Raw genomic sequence first — 27,949 nt, 5'->3', positions numbered from 1 at the left:
GGTGATAAAGCTAAGGTATAGCTGTGGGAATGGATGTGAATGGTCGTGAACAAACCAGAATGAAGGAGGTCATAGAAGTACAAGATCCTCCTGTATTATTCCTCAGAAAGTTAATGTCTAGCGTATTTTAGATGTCTAACATCCACAGAGTCAATGAATAAATAAAAGGATAAACACAAAGAGAAACTATAAAGTACTGAAGTTTTTTTCCTTGTGTGGTGTGTGAGCATGTATGATTCTTTTGTAATCCCAATATACCCTTAATCTAGTAAAATAGATGGCGAGAGAAGAGGGAATTTGTCATCTAAATTGAAGACAAAGTGCTCCCTTGAAGTGACTCTCTGGTTGTGGAGAGTAGAATCATAGAGGCTTAAATATTTGGAAGACAGGCCTGTTTGATTGCAAAAGAAAAGAAAGTTCAGTGAAAATGACATTATTGTTACTATGGCGGAGAGGAATGGTGGTAAAATTTAGAAATCTCTATATAATTTGTTGTTCATTCCTGTGCTATACATGAACTAACACTCATGAAGGCCTTCAGAAAATGTCAGATGAACACTCTGTGTTTCTAGTATTGTATCAGGGACCCAGGCTCAGTCAACACTTTCACTCTTTGAAACTTGTAATCTAGACTCTTGAGAGTCCCTTGGACTGCAAGGAGATCCAACCAATCAATCCTAAAGGAAATCAGTCCTGAATATTAATTGGAAGGGCTGATGTTGAAGCTGAAACTCCAATGCTTTGGCCACCTGATGCGAAGAGCTAACTCATTTGAAAAGACCCTGAGGCTGGGAAAGATTGAAGGTGGGAGGAGAGGGGACGACAGAGGATGAGATGGTTGGATGGCATCACTGACTCAATGGATATGAGTTTGAGTAAACTCTGGGAGTTGGTGATGGACAGAGAGGCCTGGTGTGCTGCAGACCATGGGGTCGCAAAGAGTCGGACATGACTTAGCGACTGAACTGAACTGAGGCATAGAGCCTCATTTAAGCTAAGTCATGATTACCCTTTTCAAATGGAGTATAAAACAGAACACTGATTCAAGAATTAGTGTATTGTCTTCTTCTGCTGATGTCTGATTGTTAGGTATAATATATATGCGTGTCAAATGATGAGAGATGAAGCAGCATGATGTAATCTTGTTGTGTTTCAAAGAGTGAAGCCTCCAGGGTATTGGTAAACACACCGCTAGACAGAGCCTCACAATACACTTCTGTGTTTTATGGTTTTGTCAAAATCAAAGGAAACGTATTTACTTTGGAACAAATAATTGTGGGAAATTTCTATAGTGTCCCTGTGGCTTGTTTTTCATGGTAACTAGAATTCCCTTTGGTGTGTGAATAACATTGTATAAGTAAGCAGTGTTGGACAAAGAACAAGATGTATTCCAGTCTTAATTACAGTGTAGAGGAGTTTTACCCTAGGCTTCTTACTTCATTTGTCAGGAAAGAGCCGTGGAAAGGTGCATTGTTGTTCCACAGCTATCAGATTTAAAGTTCTTAGCTGGATATACTCCTGGTGAAATATAAGAGAAAGGCAATTTCTTAATCCGGATACTTAGATCATTAGAACGAAAAGACAGCCCTGGCTCGCTGCATTTTGCCACCTTTGTGATTTTGCAGTAAAAAGGATAACTTCTATGCATCTTGGCTACTTGGCTCTGGCATTTTCTAGGTACTTGCAAACAGCATTCCACTCTTTTTTGCTCAACTGTGTGATGGTGAATAGTCATTGTGATGAGCTCCTTTTACTTCAGAATATGCTCACAAAAGGAGCACTCTAAGAAATAAAATCTAGGAATCAAGAATTTTTATCATTCTCAAAATCATACTTTCCTCCAATCTTGCTTCTAAAATAATTAAAATCTAACATTTTTTTTGTTTTTTGAAAACAACAGAAGCGCTATTACTCTGTTGATACTCTCAGATATCACCCTGAATAGCAAGAAGTGTAAAGCAAAAGGCAGAAGTAGAAATGTCCTTAGTTATCTGAAAGTGGGGAGATCAGGCAGAGAGGCCACACCCTGGGTTTTCTGAAGGCTCAGTTGATTCTTATACTATGATTGAATGTCATTATCCTAATTATAAGGCATTTATTTTGTGAAACTACCAAGCATGGGGTTAATTGATGACACTAATAGAGATATGTCAAGGGAGAAATAACGCAACTCTTTGCAAGGCAAGAGTGCTTTAGAACAGATTGTCAGCAGAATTCCAGTGAAAGTGAGTCACAGTAAAGGTGTGGACAGAACCAACAACGTCCCCCCCCCCCCCCCCCACCGCCCCCGCTGCTGCTGCTGAGTCGCTTCAGTCGTGTCTGACTCTGTATGACCCCATAGATGGCAGCCCACCCGGCTTCCCTGTCCCTGGGATTCTCCAGGCAAGAACACTAGAGTGGGTTGCCATTTCCTTCTCCAATGCATGAAAGTGAAAAGTGAAAGTGAAGTTGCTCAGTCGTGTCTGACTTTTCACAACCCCATGGACTGCAGCCTTCCAGGCTCCTCCATCCATGGAATTTTCCAGGCAAGAGTACTGGAGTGGAGTGCCATTGCCTTCTCCAGCAACCCCCCACCTAAAATGCAGGAAAACATGATGTTAATATTGAAGTTTGTTCTGCCATAGTTAAAAGGGCATGTCATTGTCCTTGACTGCAAGGACTGGGGATTATAAACACAACTTCATTAAAGACATGTTTTCCCCAATTTTTTTATTCTTCTCTTCAGAATAGTGGAAAAATTAGTTAAATTGATTCATTGCTATTCCTAGGAACTCCTTTATAAATGAAGAGCACTGTATGAACCGTGAGACCCAATATGGTTCATTTCATACTAAGCAGAAAAGTTACAGATTATAAAATCAAGATGGATCTATAAAACACCAAATATTGTCATTACATTCTGAAAATTAGAGTATTTTAGGGAAGAGGAAAAGGCCCACGTGATTTGTAATTTACATCCTGAAGTTTCTTCCTCTTTCAGAAAAACAATTAAGAACATTTTTTTCCTTTTAAATCAACAATACACAACCATGAGAATTGGGTGGTGTTTAATTCCTGTGAGAATCTCACTGAATAGGCCTAACTCTATTCTATTTTAACCTTGGTTTCAAGGGATTCCTCTAGCATCCTGTACTTTCCTCGGTGATCTGTGTTAAAGCACTGTTATTAGAGCCGCTTGGCTGGAAGCTGGATTGCAAAGGCATAAGATATGAGTGGGTGGTCAGGAAGTGGGAATCAGTGAGTCTGTTTCTTTCAAGAAGTTGGCAGTGACGAGAAGAAAAGAGAAAGGACAGGAGCTTGGGGGATATTATGTCAGGGGAATGCTCTTTGGGGATAGGAAGAGAGATTTCAGCTTGCTTATAGGCTGAGGCGGAAGGACAGTGGAGAGGGTGAAAGGGAAGAATAAAGTCATCTGACAATTATCTTGGTACTTGAGGAGGATGAAGTGGATAGAATCAAGGTCACAGGTATAGCAATTAGCCTTGGAGAGCAGAGAGCCCTTCTCTGTACTGGGAAGGAAAGGAGGAGAAAATGGGTGGAAATGTAAAACTATTTTGAGGAGGAATGCGGCGGGGGAGGGGGACAGCTCGCAGAGTCAGACACCACTGAAAGAACCTAGCATGCACGCATGCACGGGGAAGTTGACAGGGCTTCCCAGGTGGTGTTAGTAGTAAAGAAGCCGTCTGTTGGTGCAAGAGACGTTTGATCCCTGGGCCGGGAAGATTTCCCTGGAGGAGGGCATGGCAGTCCCCTCCAGTATTCTTGTCTGAGAATCCCATGGACAGAGGAGCCTGATGGGCTACAGTCCATAGGGTCATGAAGAGTTGGACACGACTGAGTGACTAAGCATGCATCCACGTGGCCTCAGCTGAGGCAAAGTGGTAGGAGGATTTGAAGAAAGGGAATGATGTGGAATTGGTTTGTAGGGAATATGATTGGGTTTCACTGAACAAAAGTACTGTTAGAGTAAGAAAAGGGGCTAGGTGAGATTGGATATATAGATTACAGTGGGATTATTCCATTTTAAAATTATTTTAAATGCCTCCATTAATCAAGGGACAGCTAGTACCTTGGAAGGAGAAAATGTGAATAGGGATATTTTGAAGACCCAGGTTAGGGATTCTTACAGTAAATTAAGACTAGAGAACATGGGCTGGTAGAATTAGTGGTATAGTTAGAGACTGTAAGACTTAAAAGGGATCAGTGAGTAATGAGAATAGGGAATGTTTTAGGAATCGAAGGAAAATGAGGGCAAAGAGCAGTTTTAGCGGGGATTGGAGGTTATCATCAAAGAGGGGAGTTTCAGAGTTTAAGATCTTGGAGGTGAGCAGCTTTAAGTTATGAATAACCAGATCTAAAGTGGGGGTCTGTTTCAGAGAAGGGGAAGTAAGAGGTGGAGGTGATTAAGAACATGTAAGATAAGGGGCTTGGGAGGGCTGACACCATGGACATTGAGGTGCCTACAGGGTCTGAGCTTTCACTGCACCAGTACTGAGCTCTGTGTCAGCACTGTTCCCTTCTCACTACATGTCTGCCTTCCCACTAAACTAATTCGTACAGCTAGGATAAGGTCTTATATACCTTTGTATTCCCAGTGCCTGATGCCAGGTTTCATGCACCTATTAATGGAGTGTAATTATTAAGTATAGGAGTAAGAACAAATTTTGAACTAGGTGTAATTTATGAAAAAGGTACAAAACAGAGATGCAACAATATGGAGACGGGTGATATATGTGATTTCAGAGGTAAGTAGATATTGGGAGACAACTGAAGAAGTAGGTTTGTGATCAGAGTATGCTCATCTCTAAGGTGATGGGTTAAAAATGAGTGGTCTCTATTAGAATGGGTTGTAAGGGAAATGGTATCTACAGGGACAAGCCAGTACGGAGGAGAAAGGACAAAGAGGATGTTTGTTTATATTAAGACAGAGGTTCCCCAGGACATAGTGGAGGTGGGAGGTGCAGGAATTCATGATGCAGGGATGGAAGGAGCTGAGCCAAATCAGAAGGAGGGTGTGGGAAGTGATGCCAGAGGAAGAGGATGGAAATTTCCATTTAGGGCAATATTCCAGTGATAGGAAGGAGACTGGGAAGCAGGCTGTTTGTTGGAATAATCATAGCTAACATTTCCTGAAGCCTTATGATGTGCTAGGTATTATACTAAAGTGTTATAGTCTACTATAATTTTATGAATTTTCTCATTAAGCCATGTGAGATGAAAAAAAAATACCATTTCTGTTTTCTAGAAGGCAAAGTAGCTTCCTCAAGGCCATACTTTAGCAGGCCTAGGATTCACTCCTCAGAGCCTGTCCTCCGAACTGTTACACACCCAGTCTCCAAAATAAACCCCCAAGTTCCAACACATAATGTTGCTTTTTCACAGGCACTTGCCACACGTCATCCAAGGGAGAAAGTTCTAAGGAGATGTCAGGCCCTGTGTTGTTTGAGGTGGTAATCAGAAGGACATTCATTTTTGTTTAGCCTGGGGTGGGTGATCTTCAAAGCTCCACAGTGAATCACTGCCCTGAAAAGCACCTCAAAGACTGAGACAATTGCAACATGTATAGATTATTGATTTGTTTCTTTTTTTCCTTTGCTAAGGAAGCCTAGATAATTACGGAAAATACCTCTAATGGAAGGAAAAAATGCCTTGTGTAATAACAGACTAGAAAAGACAAGGGCACTGACTAACTTCCATGAAGAGATTGTTGTCTGGGGTGCATGCATGCATACGTGTGTGCGTGCGTGTGTTGAAGAGTGGGAGAGTTAACAGTCGTGTGTGGAGGTATGTTGCAGAACTAAATGCTTCCCTATGGCAACAACACTGTAGGAAGCACAGACCATATACTCTTAAATTGTGAATGGTGTCACGTGTTTGCCTGGTAGGTGGGCTCAGCAAAGACAGAGGGGCCTCTGGGTTAGCCTCTGGCATGCAGCAGAGGCAGTCAGACTCACCCTATATGTGGGGGTAGAGTGAGTCAGCGGTGAACAGGGCAGGTGGCAACATGGACTTCAACTGAGCACCAAGAGCTTCCCTGGGGAGCTCAAAAGGTTATCGTCTTGAATGAAGAGGACTTTAGAATTGGGAGAATACTGTCAGGAAGCAGAACACTTGAACGTGGGCTCAGGCATGCTTTCCTCGCACCAGCACTATTTCAGCCACGCAGTGGTCCTCACTTCTGGGTGTGTGCAAAGTGATGTTCACCCTCTGATACCTGAGGCTGCTGGGGGTTGTTTGCTTCAAAAAATGATTCATAACGAACTATATGAGACATTTGTAGTTTCTGTCTTTAGGACATGCTGTGGGGTTTGTAGGAGAAGGCAATGGCAACCCACTCCAATACTCTTGCCTGGAAAATCCCAGGGATGGAGGTGCCTGGTGGGCTGCAGTCCATGGGGTCTCGAAGAATCAGATACAACTGAGCGACTTCACTTTCACTTTTCACTTTCATGCATTGGAGAAGGAAATGGCAACCCACTCCAGTGTTCTTGCCTGGAGAATCCCAGGGACGGCAGAGCCTGGTGGGCTGCCGTCTATGGGGTTGCACAGAGTCGGACACGACTGAAGCGACGCAGGAGCAGCAGCAGCAGTGGGTTTTTTTTAATCCTGTCATACTGGCTTTCACTGAGCTCCAGCGTATCCCAGTGCCAATCAAGGTATTCGTTCCAGTCTAATCTGCTGCAGTGCATCCATCTTGCACACCTCGAAGATCTTCATTTCACAATGATTTGATACAGTGCTGGGTAGTCCATATAAAAATCTAGATCTAGACTCTGCATTTAGCAGGTAAATGTGACTTTGGTAGGTAGATGAATCTCCCTTACTCATCTATAAAATAAGAATAATCAAGCCTGCCTCACAATATTATTGTGAGCTCCCAGTGAGTTTCCACAGGCAGAGTGCACAGTACAGTGCCTGTCACACTCCAATTAATATTACTTGCCCCCCGCCCCCTACTTGGAAGAATCCTAACCAATAGCATCAGCTGGATTTCCCCTTCCACCTCCTACCCCTCGTTGGCTGCTGCTAAATCCTTCCTGCCTCTATTAAGCACAAAGCTATCCGGGCTTATCTTCTTTCTTTCAGGCAACTTTACACAGAGTGAAACTGTGGTAGGTGAAAGTAGTGGCCAAAAGAAGAAAAATCAGCAACAAGAGCAGGATCTAGACTTTTTCTTGTTTGACAGTATGAGTTCTAGCTGTCGTCTTGTCAGTCACCCGAATGAATGGTACCAGCGGTGCCATGGTTGCTCATATGGGGCTATGGCCTCGCCACACACACACACCAAAGATAAAGCTCGAGCAAACAATGAATATTCATTAAACTTTAAATCGTTTAGTTAATTAGCCTGTTAACATTGTGAATTGTAACTTTTCTCAACTATTTAGAGTTATTGCTATTTACCAAGATGTATGCTTTCATTTATTACGTGTTGCTTATATAATTAATTTATTACTTGATAGTAGACCTGATGCTAAGAGCTGACTCATTGGAAAAGACGCTCATGCTGGGAAGGACTGAAGGCAGAAGGAGAAGGGAGCAGCAGAGGATGAAGGTCAGACAGCAAGACTGACTTAATAGATGTGAATTTGAGCAAATTCTGGAAGATAGTAGAGGACAGAGGAGCCTGGCATGTTGCAATCAAGGGGTAGCAGAGAGTCAGACATGACTTAGTGATCGAACAACAACAACAGAGTTGGCCCTTATATATGGGAGCTGCATATATTTAAATTCAAGGAAAATTTATGCTAGTCACTAGGAGTGAGAGGGAATTTATAATTTAGTCAGAAAGATAGACATATAAACTGTTTGTGGAAATCAGTCTGAACATGGTGTCTGACTCTGTGACCCCATGGACTATACAGTCCATGGAAGTGTCCAGGCCAGATTACTGGAGTGGGTAGCTGTTTCCTTCTCCAAGGGATCTTCCTCACCCAGGGATCAAACCCAGGTCTCCTGCATTGCAGGCAGATTCTTTACCAGCTGAACCACCAGAGAAACCCAGTTGTCATCTAGCAGTAATATATATATAGTCTATTGTTTGAACATACATGTAAATTAAAGTAGAGACTTCAAAACTAGACAGACAAGGAGAAGCTGTTATTTTATGTGCTGAATTATAATCTCTTTTCTTGCCTGTCTCCCAAACTGGAAGGTGAGCAGCCAGCATCTTATTCAGCTTGTGTTCCAGACCTTTGCACAGTGCCTGGGTTAAGAGGTGTTCTGTTGAACTGCGTTAGTATTGTAGCTGTGTCCGTGGTTCATTTAACTTCATAAGTACGCACCATATCCATCTCTCCTGACCGCTGGCTGCCTTTCCATCGTTCAGAGGAAACAAGTAGATTTCTTTATCCTGCCTTTTGCTTTTAACATATACTGGGCGTTGGGCCAAGGGACAGCCAGGTGGACAGGCAGACAGGAGCCCAGAAAATTTATCCAAAAGGTCAAGGAAAGGTGGACGGCCTTGGGTTCAGCCGGGCATGAGAAACAAGGTGGGCCCAAGTTTGACAAGCCAAGGGTCTGGGCAGACAGCCAAGGCAGCTCTAGGAACAGAGTCGGAGGAAAGGACGGGGTGGGGGCCGGTGAGTTGTGATTAATTTCCATGCAAAGCTCTAGCCCCGTCAAGAGCTTGCTTCCTTGAGAGGAAGACCCAGTCTTAGGACAGGGGAAATGCAGAGGGCTCTTGAGTGAAACCGGCTAACAGTAGGGTGAAGTTCCAAGGTGGTTCCTTAGCAGGACCTCATTCTATATTTTTCATACTGACAGCCGGATCTCATTCATATGAGCAAAGGATTAGCCTTCACAATACTTCTCTAAATAGGATTTTAATTAATGAATTCACAAGTGTCTGTTTCCTGTTTATGTGCATTAAACAGAGTTTACTCATAAATTATATTTTAAGCCTAAATCCAGTCACACAGCTGGATGCAAAATATATACGCATGTGTCTTTACAGAAACACTTCCTCCCCTCCCGTGCCCACCCCTGCCACACACATACACATACACGCACGCATGCAGAGTTAGAGAGAAAATGTCTCCAATTCATTGGGGTAGGATTTGAAAATGTGGAGCAATACAAACTTATACTTTGAATCTTAACTTACGGAATGAAAATAAAATTCCTATCAGGGACACTGCATCCGCTTGGTCCACACATGTGCTGGGAGGCTCTGGGTCAGATGGAGAAGTTTGTGGGAACTGTTCAGCATTAACCTTTGGAATTTATAGTTCAAATCTCTGAACCTGATATTGCTAAGTCACTTCAGTTGTGTCCAACTCTGTGCGACCCCATAGATGGCAGGCAGCCCACCAGGCTCCCCCGTCCCTGGGATTCTCCAGGCAAGAACACTGGAGTGGGTTGCCATTTCCTTCTCCAATGCATGAAAGTGAAAAGTGAAAGTGAAGTTGCTCAGTCGTGTCTGACTCTTCGCGATCCCATGGACCGAGGCCTACCAGGCTCCTCCATCCATAGGATTTTCCAGGCAAGAGTGCTGGAGTGGGGTCCCCTTAATCAGAGTTTCACACTGTGCTGTGATGGATTGTGGGGTAGGGTGGGGTTTATCCTTCTGCCTTAAACAACTAAAAAGTGTGTGTGTGTGTGGGGGGGGGTGAAAATATATGAAACAATTGTGTTTAGTTATTTTAAAATAGACAGTATAGCACAATAATTTCTGAGAAAAGGGAAACAGATGAAGTGAATCCTGTGACTGGCTCAGCTCATTGTCTGGTGAATGTTTCGAGACTGCAGTGCAACCTCCTGAGATGAGAGGCAAGAGTTTGTAACTCGAGGATGCCAAGGTGGCTAGAATTCATGGTTGAGAGTGCCAGAGAGTAGAGAGCTGCAGAGAGAGAGAGAATGCTCTGGAGATATTCCGAGTACCCTTATGTGTGTGTGTGTGTGTGTGTGTGTGTGTTAGTCTCTCAGTCGTGTTTGACCCTTTGTGACACTGTGGACTGTAGCATAGCAGGCTCCTCTGTCCTTGGAATTCTCCAGGCAAGAATACTGGAGTGGCTTGCCATTCTCTCAAGGATCAAACCTGTGTCTCCTGAATTGCAGGCAGATTCTTTACCATCTGAGCCTCCAGGGAAGCCCACCCTGAAGTCTTAAGCTAAGTACTAATCAGTGCATGTATGTGAGAAAAATCCTGAGGCCAGGGAAAGCATCAGTGGGAAGAAGTAGTTAGGATAATCCCCAGAGCTCATGGAAGAGCTCCCTAGAGCAAGGAATAGTTCATTTTCCCCTATTCAAAGTGGAAAGACCTCTTAATACAGAATGTTCAGTAAGCGCTCAGAAAGGTATTTCCTCTACATGAAATGTTATTGTGGACTCACCTAGCAAATATTAAAAGCAAGCCTTGAAAGGGTCAACCTGTTTCTAAGTAACTTAACTTTCCCAGAACAATGTTCAAGAATATTTAAAGAATATTCAGCCACAAGAATCTGTCACTTCACAGTCAAAGTTCACAATGGCTAGCACTAGTAAAAAATGAGGATGCCTGCAAACAAGGGGGAAGATTCACAATATAATAAGGAGATAAGTCAGTCAATAGACACAGACCCAGAAATGCCGTGGATTGTAAGATTAATAGATAAGGACATTAAAAGAGCTGTTAGAAATATGCTTCATATGTTTAAGAAAATAGGGGAGAACATGACAAGGAGAAATACGGAAAAGATCAAAAAGATCTAAATCAAACTTAAGGGATGAAAAACCAGGGTTTGAGAATAAGTATACCAGATGGGATTAGTAGCAGATTAAGCAATACGGAAGAGAAGATTAGTAAATTTGAAGGCATGGCAATAGAATATATCCAAAATGAAAGACAGAAAGAAAAGAGAGAGATAAGATCAAAACAGAGCATCAGTGAAACTTAGGACAACATTCAAGTTAATCTAAACATATTGATTTATCTAATTAATTAATCTAATAAATTAATAATTAATTAATTAATCTAAATTAATCTAAACATATTGAATTAGTGTTGATAGTAAAAAATTTTCCCACGAGAATGACATTCTAACATGTATACTATCATGTGAATTGAATCGCCAGTCTATGTCTGACGCAGGATGCAGCATGCTTGGGGCCGGTGCATGGGGATGACCCAGAGAGATGTTATGGGGAGGGAGGTGGGAGGGGGTTCATGTTTGGGAATGCATGTAAGAATTAAAGATTTTAAAATTAAAAATAAATTTTAAAAAAAATTTTCCCACAAAGAAAACCTCAGGCCCAGATGGCCTTATTTGTGAATACCTTATTTGTAAATTCTATCAGACATTTAAGGTAAAAACAGTACAAATTCTACACAAACAGCTTAGAAATCTCTCTAGAAGTTAAGCATATACCTTCCACATGACCTTGTCATTTTACTCCCAGGTATTTAACTAAAATAAGAGGAAAGAATATTTCTACATAAATACTTGTATACAAATGTTGTGGCAACTTTACTTCTAAAACTGGAAATAACCCATAAACTCATCAATAGATAGTTAAATTGTTGTGTATTCAGCTAGCAGAACCCTACTACAAAAAGAACAAAGCACTGATATACAGAATGACATGAATAAATCTTAAACTCCTTATGCTTTAAGCTAGGCACAAAAGGAATACATAGAGCATGATTCCTTTCTAGAAAATACAAACAGGTCTATGGTGACAGAAAGCAGGTCAGTGACTGGGGATGGAGATAGGGGGAAGGATGGATTACCAAGGGCCACAGAGAAACTTTTGGGGGGTGATGGAAATGTCTGTTTTCTCAATTGTAGTGACAGTTGTCTGGGGATATACCCATGTCAAAGCTCTCTCCGTTTTCGATGTGCCTTTCTTTTGCCATTGACCTGCTCAACTGATGGGCTTTCCCATTTACCAGGGGCAGGTTTGGATCCAGACTGAATTCTGCGGAGTGGTTCTGCTTAGTGTGTTGTGGTTCTTGGGACACTGGAAACTGACGACAGCTCTGTGTTGGGCATCAGAGCCATAAAGAGGTTGTGACTGCCTCGGGTTTGTGCCTTGGGCTTCTTCCAGAGAAACTCTGTAAGACTGGCAGCCAAAAACTTGAGTCTAGCGGTCATTACTGCGTATTTTTTTGGGAAATGATGGAATGGGCAGGCACCCACCCTTGAATTTTATATAATTCTCTCTTTTGGAGCAAAATTTTCACTCAGTTAAAAACTAACACATAGAGAAACATTTTGCTGTGCAACTTTCTAAAGTAAGTATACAATTTTTTAAATGTTTAAACATAGATGGACATTAATGACCTCAAGTGACCCTTACAAGAAGTCAGCCTTAATCATAAGTGACCAGAAACAGGAAAGAGGTGACTGGTGAAAGTTAATTCCATTTAACTTTTCCGTTTAAGTAATTCTTGTACTTCAGAATGAAATATATTTTATAGTAGAAGAGCTAAGCAAAAAAATCTAAGCAGTTGTATCTGGATACACTGAAGACTGATTTCTGAAGTGGAAAGTCACTAGGACAAAAATCAAGTCCGTAAAATTATCATGACTTCCCCATTAGAACACCCAGTATGGTCCTCCTCAAAGGGTCATCCCTCATCAGAGAGAGGACTTTTTCCTTTTCCTGCTCTCCAGGTCCCACCTTGGTGGCTAGGTTTTGCTCCTCCATCTCTAACTCCTAGTAAGTTTCTTCAGTGCTGGTGGATTCAAGGGGACATTCATGACACTGGGACTTTATTCTGTTGCCTTCCCAGAAAGCTTGTAAGGACAAGCACGAGGGTCTTTTCTGCTAAGCAGTTTTGCTAGCCTGCAACATCCTTCTGTCAAAATAAAGATCTGTCCACTGAGATCTCCTTGTTTCCCTCTCCGTAAGCTGGACTCCCTTCTATTGCTGAGCTACCAGAACACAGCAGGAAGCCTAAGGCTCTTTTATCTCTTTTCTAAAGTAAATTTATAGTATCTACTATTATCTTGGTGGTAAAGAATCCACCTGCCAATGCAGGAGCCACAAGAGATATGGGTTTGATTCCTATTTCGGTAAGATCCCTTTGAGGAGGCAATGGCAACCCATTCCAGTATTTTTGCCTGGAGAATTCCATGAGCAAAGGAACCTGGTGGGCTACATACAGCCCATGGGTTGCAAAGAATCAGACATGACTGAGCAACTGAACATGCACTCATGCTTTATTATCTAAGAAATTATACTTGGTCAAAAAGTTCATTTGGATTTTTCCATGAGATATTAGAGAAAAAACTCGAGTGAACTTTTTCACCAACTCAGTATTTTTTCAAATGGAACCTTTGTTGAATTATAATTCCTAGGTTAGTGTTTTGAAAATAAAGTTGATTAATATATTTTTAAAAATTAAAAAAAGTACTTATATGTGTAAAACTAAAAAAGAATCACTTAAATCCCTAATGTTACTTTTTTGGGGGTATGTTTTGGAAAAAAAGAGTAATTTGCGGGAAGAAAACCTGGGAAAATAACATTTGAGACAGTGCTTAGGATTTAAGAAATGTAAATGATTATTCTTATTTAAGCCAATATTCTATAGTACCAAGTTTTATAACTCCTGTGTTAATTGGCCCTGGTCCTAGGGATGAAAAATTTCTCGAGTATTTGTATATATAAAATGAAATTTTTTTTTTAAATTTAAGCTTTCAGTTAAAGTAAAAATGAGCTTTTAATGTGCAAATTCTCTCCATCTTCTTTCTTTCTGCAGTCTATTAAGCAGGGAACACTCCCTTCTTAAAACTTTTTCGCTTCTGAAGTGAAAAGGTCCTTCCCTTCTGGAGCGGTGAGTCGCTTCTGGCTCTTCCTTTCCCATATAACCCTCTATACTATTCTACAAGTCTGTCCTTGCAAGAGCTCATGGCTGCTAGCTCTCTCTCTAGCTCTAACCTTCCTCCTGACCAAACATCTCAATTTTCAGTTGCCTTTCAATGTCTCTTATGCTATGTCACCATCACTTCAAATCCTGAAGGTACAAGACGTGTCTTTATTTCTAATTGTGTTGTTCCATTGACTTTCCTACTTGACCAGTATTACTGTCAATTTCCCAGCCACTCTGCCAAGAAGTACTGGCGCCTCCCTTTATTTCCCATATCCAACTTTTTAATCAAATAATAGTTTTAGTTTATATGCAGAATTCTCTAAATTATCTTCCTTCATTTTCACGCACAGTGTCACTTGCATAAATTCAGATTCTAATATTCTATTACCTGGATAAATTACAATACTCTCTAACTTTTCCTGCCTGCCAACGTTCTTTATTCAAGGAATCCTTCACTCTGATGCTTGCCTTTTCTTTTTAAATTTTAGCTTGGTTTTGTAGCTCATTCATTTAAAAACTACCATGGCTCATTACTTCTCATGTCTGCAGAATAAAGCCCAACTTCTTTGCTAGTGTTCAAAGCTCTCCCCAGTCTGACAAAGCCTTTAGGGTTTGCTCCCCAACTCCAAACTTTCATGGATCCCTGATGCATTTTGATTACTCACTGTCTTTCCATAGAGCCTTCCTTTTACTTGTGAGTCTTCTTCCATAGCACCTGTTAAAACACAAGCCATTTTTGAAATTGTCTGGAAATGCCCATGTTTTAATGAAGGGTAACTAGGTTTTATCACTTCTTGCTTGCCACTGAGATAGCCATTTGCTTGCCCATCTGTTCTAGTACTCATGCTACAAGATATGTTTGGCTCTACAGCTGGCCTCTATATTCTTAGAAAGCAGAGACTGTCTCACACATCTTTATAACTCTTATAGTGCTTAGCATGCCGCTTGCACAGCAAAGGACAGATCACAGAGCAGAGGAGTGCCGTCAATCCTCTTGTTGCAAAGTGCTTAGACCCTTGTGTAAGTCTGTCTCAGGTACACAGGTAGGGAGTTTGTGGATAAATTCCCTGTATACTAACTGCTTACCACACCAGATTTTGAACACCAGATTTTGAAGTATGTGAACTCTGTCAATAAATACAACAATGTTATTAATATGTTGACAATGATAGTTGGTAGCTCATTTGTGGAGCTATTGGAGTACTTAAAGTCCACCAGCTGCACTGATTCTCATGAGGAAGGAATGAGGAAGAGCATCCTTGTTTTCTAGATGGAGAGGCTAAAGCTAGCATACTGGATCACACAGACAGCAAGTCCCAGAAGTGGGAACCACCATGTCCAGTTTAGGACTGCTGTTTCCATACCTTCATGTTCCCTTTGATGCTACGCTACAATATTTGGGATAGCAAATTGTTTGGGGATAGCAAATTGTTTTGGAATAGTCATCTTAAAATTTCCCTTTGAAGAGTTTTGCATTCCATGAATCCTAGAAGAATAGCCATCTTCTAGGGTTTTCATTTTGTGAATCTGTGTACTTCTGGTTATTCTAATGCTATATTTCTAGATCCCTATCTTCGGTGGTGATGGGTATTATTTAGCCACAAAGCCCTGTATGAAGAAAGGACTTTTTGAATAACAGTCTTCCAAGATTTGAGTTATTTATTGTCTTAGCTTCTTGAGGCCATCAGGGTAAACAGAGAAACCTTTACTTTGTAAGTTCTATTAAAACTCAGTTCTTGGCTTTCTGAATTGCTGAAGCCCTTAATTAAAATGTTCAGAATGGTTAGCAAGAGTTTAAATTATGCCTGTTGTCAACTGAAGAAACCTGTGTACTTTGCACTAGGTTTTAAAATATAACAAAGAGAACGTGCTTTGAAAATAAGCACACTTGAAGCTCGTAGAGTAAACTCATCTCGTTGTTAGTGACAGAAGCCCATCTCAATTGCAGGTATATGAAACTGGGAAGTCCAAGAGCAGAGGACTGTTCAGCCATGCACGGATACAGATAATGTCATCCATCAGGAGTTCGTATTTATCTCTTAGCTTTGCATTCTGCTGCACGGGCGTATTCCCAGTCTGGTTAAGCTTAAGCTGAATGTGGCTGCCATCAACACCAGGCTTCCACCAGGCTTCTACCCTGCCAGGTGAATACACGAACAGAAGGAGAGCATTTCTCTCATAACAGTTCCAGCAAAAGTCTTTGGAATGTATTTTATTGGTCTCGAGCAGGTCACGGGCCCATCCCCAAATCAGTTACTGCGGACAGCAGGATCTAACTGGCCAGGTCTGGATCATATGCCCATCTGTGGACTGAGGTTGGAGTCAACCTAGGCATAGCCTGATGGACTGTGTGAAGGGGAGAGACAGTTTCCCAAGAGAAAATCAGGGAAATGGCAGAAAGGGAAGTGGATTCTGGATATGACAAAACAAAAGAGTTATCTACTCCTATAATGGAAAATATGTTAATTTAGTGAGTTCCTAAATTTTAATAATATTAATAGAATTATATTTTAAAATTAGCATCTTAAGTAAAATTATAAATGTATTTTTAATCTACAGGACAAAAGAAATTTTAAAAATAATGTTAATAAATTGCCTTTAGTTATTAAGACATTCATTCATTCATTCTTGGAACTCCTTTTGAGTGTTTAGCCAGACATTGTCCTAAATGCTCCAAGTCAAAGTCTTTAAGATTAAGTTCACTTCTCTACTTGACATTAATCTCTCCCACATTAAAGCTGTTGAAATAAGAGTTCTACTTGTTAATGGTAATACAAGTTAATTTTTTAAAAATGTATTTGATAAAAAGCATTTTGTAACTTAGTATTTTTCACTGATTCATCCTGGCCTTGCATTTAGTTAAACCTAATTAGTAAGTTGACCAAACAATATATTTCTCTAGGTTATTATGTCAGAGAAGTTCAGGATGACCATATAAAAAGGCCAAAATCCATATATCATTTATCCTTCTTTCATGATGATTAAACTATGGCAGACATGTGGCTGTACCTTCTAACATAACTGATGATGAAGCTCTAGTCTGTGGTGAGTTCCTTTATTTCTGAGCCAGTTATGCCGACACAAAGGCTGTCTTTCTTGTTTCAATTATACTGAATATTTGCATTGCTTATTAAAGGAGGATTATATAACATTTAAACGAAGCCTCCAATCCATAAAATACCTGTTACAGATGAAAGACATATACGTGGATAAGCATAATGCATTCATTTGTAGGCTATGGATCGGCTATCCCTCAAGGAATGTTTCAGACCCACGTAGTGTCCCTGGGTGTCGGGCCGGCTGTGGCATCTGTAGCCGTAGTAGCCAATGTGGCCCAGGAGCCTTCCCGCTGGCTGCACATCTGAACGGCTTCAAGAGTACAAATTTCCCCATCAAAGGTTTGGAATAAATTACACTAAAAAATTGGCTCCAGAAAAAGTTATTTTGGATAGGACAAGATGAAGCTCTCATGAGGTGTGTTAAATGAATCCCTTCTGTGCAGTGGGAGGCTGTGGGTAAGTTGGTGAGGGTGGTTAGAGGCTGTGGGGGAAGTGGGAGACTCGAACCCCACACACGCTTGGATGGACATGCCGAACCTACTGACTGGAAGAGGGTTGTGAAGATTCAGTTTCTTAATAAATGGCTTTATAACTTAATATGAACATATATCTTATGAAATAGTGAGCTTTTTTACTGAGGCTTTGTTTTCCAAAGAATATCTTTTCCCCTTAGTGGAGTGCTGGAGCCAGCTAGTACTAGCATATAAGAGTTGGTTGTTAAGGTTTAGGAATTTTGTGAGCCAGCTGTCAAACAGTCACTATTAAGAATTAAATTATATAGGTCTTCCCTGGTGGCTCAGTGGATAAGAATCTGCCTTCCAATGCAGGGTACACGGGTTCAATCCCCGGCCCAGGAAGATTCCACATTCTGTGGAGCACCTAAGCCCATCCACCACAGCTACTGAGCCCGAGTGCGGCAACTACAGAAGCCCATGTGCCTGGAGCCTGCACCCTGCAACAAGAGAAGCCGCTGCAGTGAGATGCCCGTGCACCACAACGAAGAGCAGACCCACCCACTGCAGCTAGAGGAAGCCTACACACAGCAACAAAGACCCAGGGCAGCCAAAAAATAAATAAAATAAAATAAAAAATTATAATTAAAAAAATTACAAACAAATGTAGCAAATACCCTACACTTACCCCTTTCTGATTATTTGACCACTTTTCAATATACTCTGCTCTTGAGGTCACTTATATTTGTCATACCTGTATGGTGGACAGGTCATATGATGGTGTGTGGCTGTGTGTCTCTTTACAACCCTGCCTTCCGTGACATCACATAAGTCAGCATGATGGTAGTATTTACATCACAGAAACTGACTGCAAATGACGGCTTGATTTGATGTTTTGTTGATTATCTGGACTAGTGATGGAAGTGATGGAGAAAATGTTAATGCATGTTAATTTTAATCAAGTGTCATAGCTGTACTCGTTACACTGTGAATAGCCCCCCAAATTGAGGGAATATTCTTCCAGTGTTCAAACACTGTTGTCTAATTCAGCGAAGAAGTTGCTTATGTCATCAACAAACAAGTGTGGTTCTGATATATGTCTTTGTTGTTTATTACTCCTTAAGACACATGAAAATATTAACCAGCATTCCTATGGGAATTGTACTTCTTTGATAATTGCAACTGCAGGTTGGCTAAGAATACAAGAATTAGATAAAAATCAAGGAAAACATTCTGTGAGAAATCAATTGACTACATAGAATTTATAATATAGATTTATTGGTTATTATTGTTCAGTCACTAAGTCATGTCTGACTCTTTGTGACCCCATGGACTGTAGCATGCCAGACACCTCTGTCCTCCACTGTCTCTCAGAGTTTGCTCAGATTCATGTCCATTGAGTCAGTGATGCTATCTAACCATTTTGTCCTCTGCTTCCCCCTTCTCCTCCTGCCCTCAGTCTTTCCCAGAATCAGGGTCTTTTCCAATGAGCTGGCTCTTCATATCAGGTAGCCAAAGTATTGGAGCTTCAGCTTCAGCATCAACCCTTCCAATGAATATTCAGGGTTGATTTTCTTTAGGATTGACTGATTTGATCTCCTTGCAGTCTAAGGGACTCTCAAGAGTCTTCTCCAGCACCACATTTTGAAAGCATCAATTCCTTGGCTCTCAGCCTTCTTTATAAGTCTCACATCTGTACATGACTATTGAAAAAACCATAACTTTGACTGTATGGACCTTTGTCGGCAAAGCGATGTCTCTGCTTTTTAATACACTGTCTAGTTTTGTCATAGCTTTCTTTCCAAGGAGCAGATGTCTTTTAATTTCATGACTGCAGTTACTGTCCACAGTGATTTTGGAGCCCAAGAAAATAAAATTTGTCACTGCTTCCAAATTCCCCTTCTATTTTGCAGGTTTATCCATTTTATTATATTTATAAACTGTAGCCACACATTCTTTATATCAGTAAAACTTATACTCAGCTTATATTAATACATAGTTTTTTTCTAGAGAAACTTTTTTGAGCACACTGCTGCCCATAGATGAAGTTTTTTCCTACTCCTGCTTGGAATTTCCCCAGAGCCGAAGTTTTCTCTGTGTTAGACACTGGAGGAGGGACTATGGGACAAGTGAGGGACAAAGGTACCTGGCCTGCTTGAGCTGGCTCTTGGGACCTCACAGAGAGAAGAAAGAGACAGTCTTTCTAGGCATTCCTCTGCAGGTCCTAAGGGTGGATCTTATTCATCATAAGACTACATGTGAAAAGCATAAAGATCTATAATTTGGACTGCCTTCTATGGCATTCTTCTACTCTGGTACTCTGGAGCTATAGTCCATCTCCCAGCACTTGCTTCAGGCCCTCTTCAGTTCAATAGCCTATTATCCCTCCTTCTTTTTAGGTACCCCTACCCCTAGGTTAACAATCTATCAGCTCTGGCCCACAGTACGGGAGCCAGACTCTCCCCACCACTCCCACCTCCACCACCCAGGGAAGGCAATGTGGAAGCCTAAAGGTGGGCGTGACGCTTTCAGAGGCAGGGGCTCTTTGAACCCCATTTGATCAATGCCTTCTCCAGGGACAGGAGCCTCAGCGACAATGTCAGGGAAAGGAAGAATGCGGTGGTGGCCACATGGTAGCTGAGAGGTTGGTTTCTGACCCATTTGTGGTCTAAGTATCAAGGTAGAACTTGGTGTTTAGAGGGAAAGTGGACACTATTTTGTATTTCCAGGGTATGTTCCAGCATTCGCAGACTATTGGTCTCGCCCTTATAACAGTTCCTAAGCAGAGATGAGATTGTACAGGGCAGTAGGGAGAGTCTGGAGTCAGGGGACCTGGTTTTACTCCCAGTTCTGCTACTGACGAGTCCTTTGGCCATAGGTTATTTCACTTCCCTGGGGCTCGGTTTTCTCTAAAACGATCTACAGTTTCCAGTAGTAAAGGTCCCTTTGAACTCTGTCATCCTGTGACCTTCTGTCTCTTGTGCTATTGTCAGAGTAAATGAAGCACACATCTTTGGTCAAAAAGTCAAGAGTAGAGTCTAGCATATTGGTCATGTCAGTTCTTTGATTTCCAGGCCTCAAATCCTTTATGGCAGTAGGCATAAATCATAAATAATTCCAGGCTACTACTCCCAGATTTCGTAGAAGGATCAGAGCGCTGACATTCTTTGGCAAATGAAAAAAGAAATTCAATTATCTGGAATGCAAAGAAAAAAGAATATTCTCTCTTGTTGAAAATCTTTCTGAAGGGCAGTAGCAGTTTTTCTGGCTTTCGTAAGAAGAGAGAACATAGCAATATTTCTTCCATTATCACGGCTCTGTTCTGCTTCAGGATTAGGATTCTGAATATGAATGTGTTCAGCGTTGTGTGCTCTGCCTGTAGAAGGTTTAAGAGATTGGCCTGAATGCACACTGCCTTCAGTGTGCATGGGGACATATTTATCAATCATATCTGTGGTCTCTCTGAGTCACTTAGAGTGTATGATTTTCTTATAAAGTGGGATGACCAGAAAGTTATAAAACTTTGAGGGAGTAGTTGTGGTAATGTTCCATTTCATTGATTTCTGATTAATCAAGGCTCTAGATATTTAAAGAATTCAGAAACATAAAACATTTGTAAGATGTGCTGAGTATCAAAGACTACAGTTGTTGTTTAACAAGGCAGTTGCTTATAAGCAAATGTTTTCAGATCCTGAGATGTAAGAAACAATATACCATATCAGTCTGAATCTCCCTGTCCAGAGGCTGCTTCCCTTCTGACATAACGATTTCCCTGGTATGAGACCCTAGGGGTGGTCCTGGTTGCATTTTTAATGTGCCTATTTGAGTATCTTCTCTGTGTTCGCTTTGTACAATGTCACCCTGCACTGAGCTTGAATTCCAGTGTTTAGGTATAAGACATATTTCCCACCTAGACAGTTTCTGAGGTGATAGAAGAGAAAGGAAAGGTGAAAAAGAGGACCAAGAAGAGAAGAAACAGGGAAAGATGTAGAAGAGTGAAAGAGTAGGATTAGACATGAAGAGCTTGTGCTTAATTTTTAACAGGAGGAGAGGATTCAAGCCCCAAGAAGATCAAGAGTGCCCATCCCCTTCGCTTTCGGAGTATCCAAGGTGGAGCTCTTCCTCTCACATAAAAGAGGAATCGCAGGCTCTGGATGTGAAAACTGTGGTATGTAGTTCATCCGCTGGGCTGTTTTGACTCAAGATTTTCCCATTCATTGTCAAGAGTATATCATGAACATTCTACTTATCACAACACTGTTTCAATGATGCAAAGATTCATGTCGAAAGTGAAATAGATTTTAAACCAGAACTACTTGCCTGAAATAATTCACAGTTAAAGTTTCCTGATGACCCTGGGTATTGAGAGCTTTTTGTGAATTCTTAAGTAAGAAATTGGAGAAGGAAATGGCAACCCACTCCAGTACTCCTGCCTGGAAAATCCCATGGACCGAGGAGCCTGGTAGGCGTCCATGGGGTCGCAGAGTCGGACATGGCTGAGCGACTTCACTTTCACTTTAAGTGAGAAATGGAACTAACAGTCTTCATTCCTAGCCAGCCAACCAATTAACCAACCAAAGAAACAATATCTGTCTCCCTCACCTCCACAGTTGCATTCCTGTCAAATGCAAACTATTTTTTCCTTCTGGCTTTGATCTCTTGGTAAGGCAAGTCCTGATTATTTCTGTGTGGCTTACTGATTTCATCAGTTATCCACATAGCTTACTACTTCTCTGGCCTACCTGTTAGCACCTTTGTCAATAATGAGAAAAGAGGGTCTCAAACTAGTTTACTTGGCGATATGTTAACAATTCTTGAACTAGTTTTAATGGAGAGAAGGTTAAAACAAATGGATAAAATGAAGACTTTACATTATTCCTACATTTCATTTGTTTAGATCAGCTCTAACCCATGTTTCTACAGGTATTTGAAAAGTTATTTTCACCTATGCATTTTTAGATTTTAAAAAGTTTTGTTAAATGTCTGACAGCCAACCTTGCAATGTGGTGGTGGTGCTATTGATGCTCTGTGCCTCCTGGCTTCATTCTAGGTAAATAAATCAATAATAACTCTTTGAGCCTTTCATCTTTCTTCCATTTCACTGTGGCAAAGTTTAGGTAGAAATCTATCTATCTATATCATGTGTATTTTTTTTTGTGTAAAGGGTAATGGAATACAGAATGCCATACATGGGTTATTCCCGCTATGAATTAGTCTCTTTTATCTGTCTCTGACCAAAACAGATGTTGGCAGCCTTTCTATTTCAGCTCTCTAAGTCAGACTAAGACTATCAGTTCCGCTTAGGAAAGCTGTAGGGAAATGATTTAACTCTTTCAATAGACCCTTACTAGTTTTTCCCTTGGTTCCTTTTTATTATAAGCTACAAACAAAATTAGAATGCATCTTTATGCAACAATAAAAGAAAAATGGCAATATTAAAAATACATCAATACAACTCTAGAGGGAAGTGAATTTTTATTCAAGGACTTTCAAGAATTCTGACATTGAAAAGACATGTTTGCTTGAGGAGGCAGCTCAATGTGTTTCCAACTTAGAGTCAAGTTCATTTGCATAGAATACGAAAAGAGTGTTTTTGTTTTTTTTTATTCAGAAAAGACTATCTATCAGAGTGTGGCAGAATGCATCTTGCTAGTATTATACTCTTTTCTGTAGAGACTGACCATTTTAAAAAGTTATTCTTTTATTGATGCTACAATAAAGCTCTTGCACCAGGATTTTGCAACAAAATGTAAATTAAAGGAACGTGAGAAGTGGAGGGACTACCAGGGAAAGAAAGGATCAAGGGATGAGAAAGGAAGGGAAGATTATTAGAAAAAAATGTTTAGTAAACACATAGCAGGCCAAGAATTTATCATGGAAAGAAACAATCTCTTTAGATTTTTGATTGTAAAAAAAATTTTGTAAGTTGCCAGATAAAGATTTTAAGCATTTTCCAAATCATGTAAAGAGGAAAAGAATATGACTTCCTAGACTGTAGGTAGTTTCAAATAATTGATCTCGGTTAATACTAACCGTTATCATATGAACTGGGTATTTCTGTCATTACTTTTTCATATAGTAACTATGCCAGGGCACCTAGGCCTTGGACTCCCAGGTAACTGGTTTTGTGAAATAATGTCTCTGCTGGCACTCTGCCTCCCTCCCCTAACCCTTCCAGTTCAGTTCAGTTCAGTCACTCAGTCATGTCCGACTCTTTGCAACCCCATGGATTCCAGGCTTGTCTGTCCATCACCAACTCCCGAAACTTGCTCAAGCTCATGTCCATCGAGTCAGTGATGCCATCCAGCCATCTCATCCTCTGTTGTCCCCTTCTCCTGCCTTCCATCTTTCCCACCATCGGGGTCTTTTCAAATGAGTCAGTTCTTCTCATCAGGTGACCAAAGTATTGGAGCTTCAGCTTTAGCATCAGTCCTTCCAGTGAATATTCAGGACTGATTTCCTTTAGGATGGACTAGTTGGATCTCCTTGGTCTCCAAGGGACTCTCAAGAGTCTTCTCCAACACCACAGTTCAAAAGCAACAATTCTTCAGTGCTCTGTTTTCTTCACAGTCCAACTCTCACATCCATACCTGACTACTGGAAAAACCGTAGCCTTGACTAGATGGACCTTTGTTGACAAAGTAATATCTCTGCTTTTTAATATGCTGTCTAGGTTGGTCATAGCTTTTCTTTTAAGAAGCAAGAGTCTTTTAATTTTATGGCTGCAGTCACCATCTGCAGTGATTTTGGAGCCCCCCAAAATAAAGTCTGTCACTATTTTCATTGTTTCCCCATCTATTTGCCATGAAGCGATGGGACCAGATGGCATGATCTTAGTTTTCTGAATGTTGAGTTCCAAGCCAGCTTTTTCACTCTCCCCTTTCACTTTCATCAAGAGGCTCTGTAGTTTTTATTTGCTTTCTGCCATAAGGGTGGTGTCATCTGCATATCTGAGGTTATTGATATTTCTCCTGGAAATCTTGATTCCAGCTTGTGTTTCATCCAGCCTGGCATTTCACATGATATACACTGCATATAAGTTAAATAAGCAGGGTGAAAATACGGCCTTGACGTACTCCTTTCCCTTCCAGGAATACTGGAAGTGCTGCACAGGAGGAGCCTTGGACTTTCTTGACCAAATCCTTCTAACCAAGTCATCAAACTACAACTAATGATGCATTTAATCACCATTTATTAGTAAATGGCATCTGGAAATTCAAATTCTCCATACTGCTAAGGTGAAAGCTAAGATTTATTGACACACTTACCAAATGCCAGGGTCTATGCTAAACCCTTCACATGACCTAATTTAATCATTTCAACAGCCTATGAGGCAAGTGCTATATTATTTTGTCATTTTCAGAAACGGGCACTATAGAAGTTGTTAGTCATCTGATACCACATAGCCAGAAAGTGGCACATTTTTTTAATTCCAGACTATTCCTAACTATCTCATCCCAAAACGTAGCTCAGTGGGCTGTTGCCCTTCATTCCACTCTTGGTCACAGTCCCCCGCTCTAGTAACCTCATCACAGAACTTTGGGGTGGATCTCTTCCGTCACAGCCCCCATAACTAGTAGGTGTGATGTGTGATACAAGAAACCACAGAGAAGCATTTCCTGCTTGTGAGATCTGATGGCCAACTGGCTTGCTGACCATGGAAGGCCCCAAACAGGAACATCACACAGCAGAGGAAATCGTAGGTGGCAGAAGTGTCCTAACGGGTCTAGGTCACCCGGCGTGCATGATTTCAAAGCCCCCATGCTTCCTCCACACCACAGCAAATTAAGGCTTCAACCAGAAGCCAGATAAGCTCTTCTGATTCCCTTAGAAATGACCTGAAAGCAAAAAATTAGATATCTTTAATGAATAGAGGATGACAGAGGGAGAGAGTAGTGGGTCTTCTAAATTCTCAAGAGTACATCATGTGCTTCTGTGGAGAAGGAAATGGCAACCCACTCCAGTGTTCTTGCCTGGAGAATCCCAGGGACGACGGAGCCTGGTGGGCTGCCGTCTATGGGGTCGCACAGAGTCAGACACGACTGAAGCGACTTAGCAGCAGCATGTGCTTCTGAAGAAGAGGCTGGATCATTCTGTAAGAAGTTACGGCCACATGAGCTGTGGTTAGTACCATGCTAGGGGCTCCAATAATTCTACAGTGATGAGCAGTTATCACATTTTCATTATACTGATTATGTTACATTTTGTATTGGACATTAAAATGTCCCAAAGCAATGAAATTCATTGCAGGATGGCCTTTGAAGTTTATTTGGTACGTAAACACCATTTTAACTGCATCTCAAAGAGGTTGAAGGTATGATATCAGTATCAGGAGGTCATAATTAGGGAAACCAGAGGTAAACATATGTATCCAAAGTGGGAGCTAATTAGTCACAGTGACCCAGATTTGGGGTGGGATAGAATCACATTTCCTAATTCCTAAAATAGATCAGTTCTTCAGCCTCTGTCCATTGTATAGAATGGTCGGGCTGTTTCTTTGGCACAGTGTGTTCTGTGTCTGCTACAGGGCTTTCAGGCAGTGGGAATCTATCCTGTGAGGTGAGAGTCCTGCCCACTCTCTTTTGAGCGAGCCGCGTGTCCCCCACAGCTGTGCTGGCCCTTCAGGCAGTTTGGAGAACATCTGTTCTGCCAGCACACTGGCACACTTCCGTGTCGGGCGTGTCGTCAGAGCAAACTGTTGCACATTTGTCCCTGGATTGTTCTTTGTGTGTAGTCCTCGCTCCTCTGGCTGACAACAAAGAAAGCATCATGTGTCTACAGAAGAGCCGCTTCCCGATGACTATACTAAAATTCAGATTTTTCATTGGCCTTGTGGGTTTTTCTTCCCCCCAGAATTTCTCCCTCTTTTTTCCACAAGTAAGCACGTGTTCCATTCTAGAAGCTGGCAATATAGCAGAGAATGAGATAGACAAGTCCCTGTTCTCATGGAGATTGTGTTCTGGATGTGGGCAAGGGAAATAGGCAATAAACAAAATAATTTTCCAAGCAGACAATACAGGGCATATTCTAGAGAGCACTTGGAGATAGATCTGCTTTAGAGGGTTGGCCGGGGAAGACCAGTGCCTCCGCTGAGACTGGGGTGATTAGACAGAGCAACCAGGAGAAGACGTGGCAGTGCCCAGGGACAATGAGGGGGAATTCAGAGTTCTCAGAGGAGAACAGCCCAGCAGGTTCCTGGGGCAGAAAGGGGCTTGGGCCCCACGGATATGGTGGAGGGGTCGGAAATGAGACCAGAGAGGCAGGCAGGCCACAGATCATGTAGAAAATTGGAACCCCTGACAAGGAGCTTGGATTTTGTTCTAAGCATCTCAAGAAACCATTGAGTACTGCTTTAAGGGCACTGTAACTGTTGCTGTGTGTTAGGGAGACGAGGATGGGAACAGGAAGGCTAGGTGGAAGTTGCTGGGCTAAGACGATGATGGCCTGGACAAAGGTGATACAAGATCCCTGCTGAAGGTACTGAGATGGGAGGAGTGAGGGGGGTCACTCCGGGGCGGGGTGAGGGTGAAATCCACTGCTCTGTTTTGGCAATGACAGTCTGAGATGCCTGTTAGAAATGCAGGTGGAGAGTCAACTTGGAAGTTGCTTATGTGTGCCTGGAGCTCAGGGCTGGACATATAAATTCAGATTCCTCAAAGAATTGGAAGCTACCTCAATCACAGTAGATACAAACACACTTAACAAATCTGGGTAGATTCTGGAAAATAGAGACTTGAGCAATGGCAATTTTAGGAAAGGAGACTGGTTATATTATTGTCATTGCTGTTTATTACATGAACATGCATTTATGTATGAGGCACAGATTATAATAAAATTGAATGAGTCCTAAAACTTGGGCTCAAGGAACTCACAGCCTAGTGGACGGTACACACACGAACAGGCATTTATTTGCAAGCTGCTTCTTTGCGCTGTACTAAGTGTGCGCGTCATTTTCGTGGATGTTGACTGAGGAACAGGTTGTGTGTCTAGTCCTTCAGCTCTCTAGAATCAGCCCCGAGGGCAGTGGAATGACGTGCTGGAGGCAGACCACTCTTGAGACTAACACAGTGTGCTAGAGTGTGGGAGAGGTATCCTTACATGGGACCAAAGGAACCCACTAAGAGATCACAAACCTTTGCCTTGAGGCTGCAGAATGCTTCATAGCGGAGGTGACACTGGGAATACATCTTGAAGGATGAGCAGGAGTTTGCCAGAGGCCTTGGGAAGGCTGTTCCTACCAAAGGAGTTTCCAGAGTGAGGTGTGTCCTGGAGAAGGTCAGCCAAGCACACTTTTTCATCATTGAACACACCACCCAGCTGGACTCACAGATCATCTTTGCTAGGTTTCTCAAGTTGTTGCTCTTTTACTTTTGAAATCTGCCAGTGCCAGATTTTGAGTATTTCACATACGCATTAAAAGTCCCAGATCACTGTATTTATCTGATGTGTGGGGACACAAAACATATTTTCATTTAAAGCTTTGATTGAAGCATATCCTCTTCACACCCTCGTGTCTCCTGTCAGAGACAGAACTCATGAAAACAGTGTATTATTGCAGCATCACTTTAACCTATTTCCTTTTATGTAAAAAAAAAAAATCCAAAATTTTAATTACAGGTAATTACTACAGTGGAAACCTCAGG

At 41.5% G+C, this 27,949-nt stretch overlaps 1 long non-coding RNA gene across 1 annotated transcript in view; it reads left to right on the top strand.

Moving 5' to 3' along the window:
* Window positions 1-23,479, top strand: part of LOC132659928 (uncharacterized) — a 74,809-nt gene extending 51,330 nt beyond the window's left edge. Inside the window, exon 3 of the long non-coding RNA XR_009600991.1 lies at window positions 21,351-23,479. This is a non-coding gene — a long non-coding RNA (uncharacterized LOC132659928). The remainder of the gene's footprint in view (window positions 1-21,350) is intronic.
* The last annotated feature ends 4,470 nt before the right edge of the window (window positions 23,480-27,949 follow it).

The sequence above is a fragment of the Ovis aries genome, chromosome 6 (genome assembly GCF_016772045.2).
Source record: "Ovis aries strain OAR_USU_Benz2616 breed Rambouillet chromosome 6, ARS-UI_Ramb_v3.0, whole genome shotgun sequence".
Lineage (NCBI taxonomy): Eukaryota > Metazoa > Chordata > Mammalia > Artiodactyla > Bovidae > Ovis > Ovis aries.
This window is presented reverse-complemented; position numbering and strand designations above follow the sequence as displayed.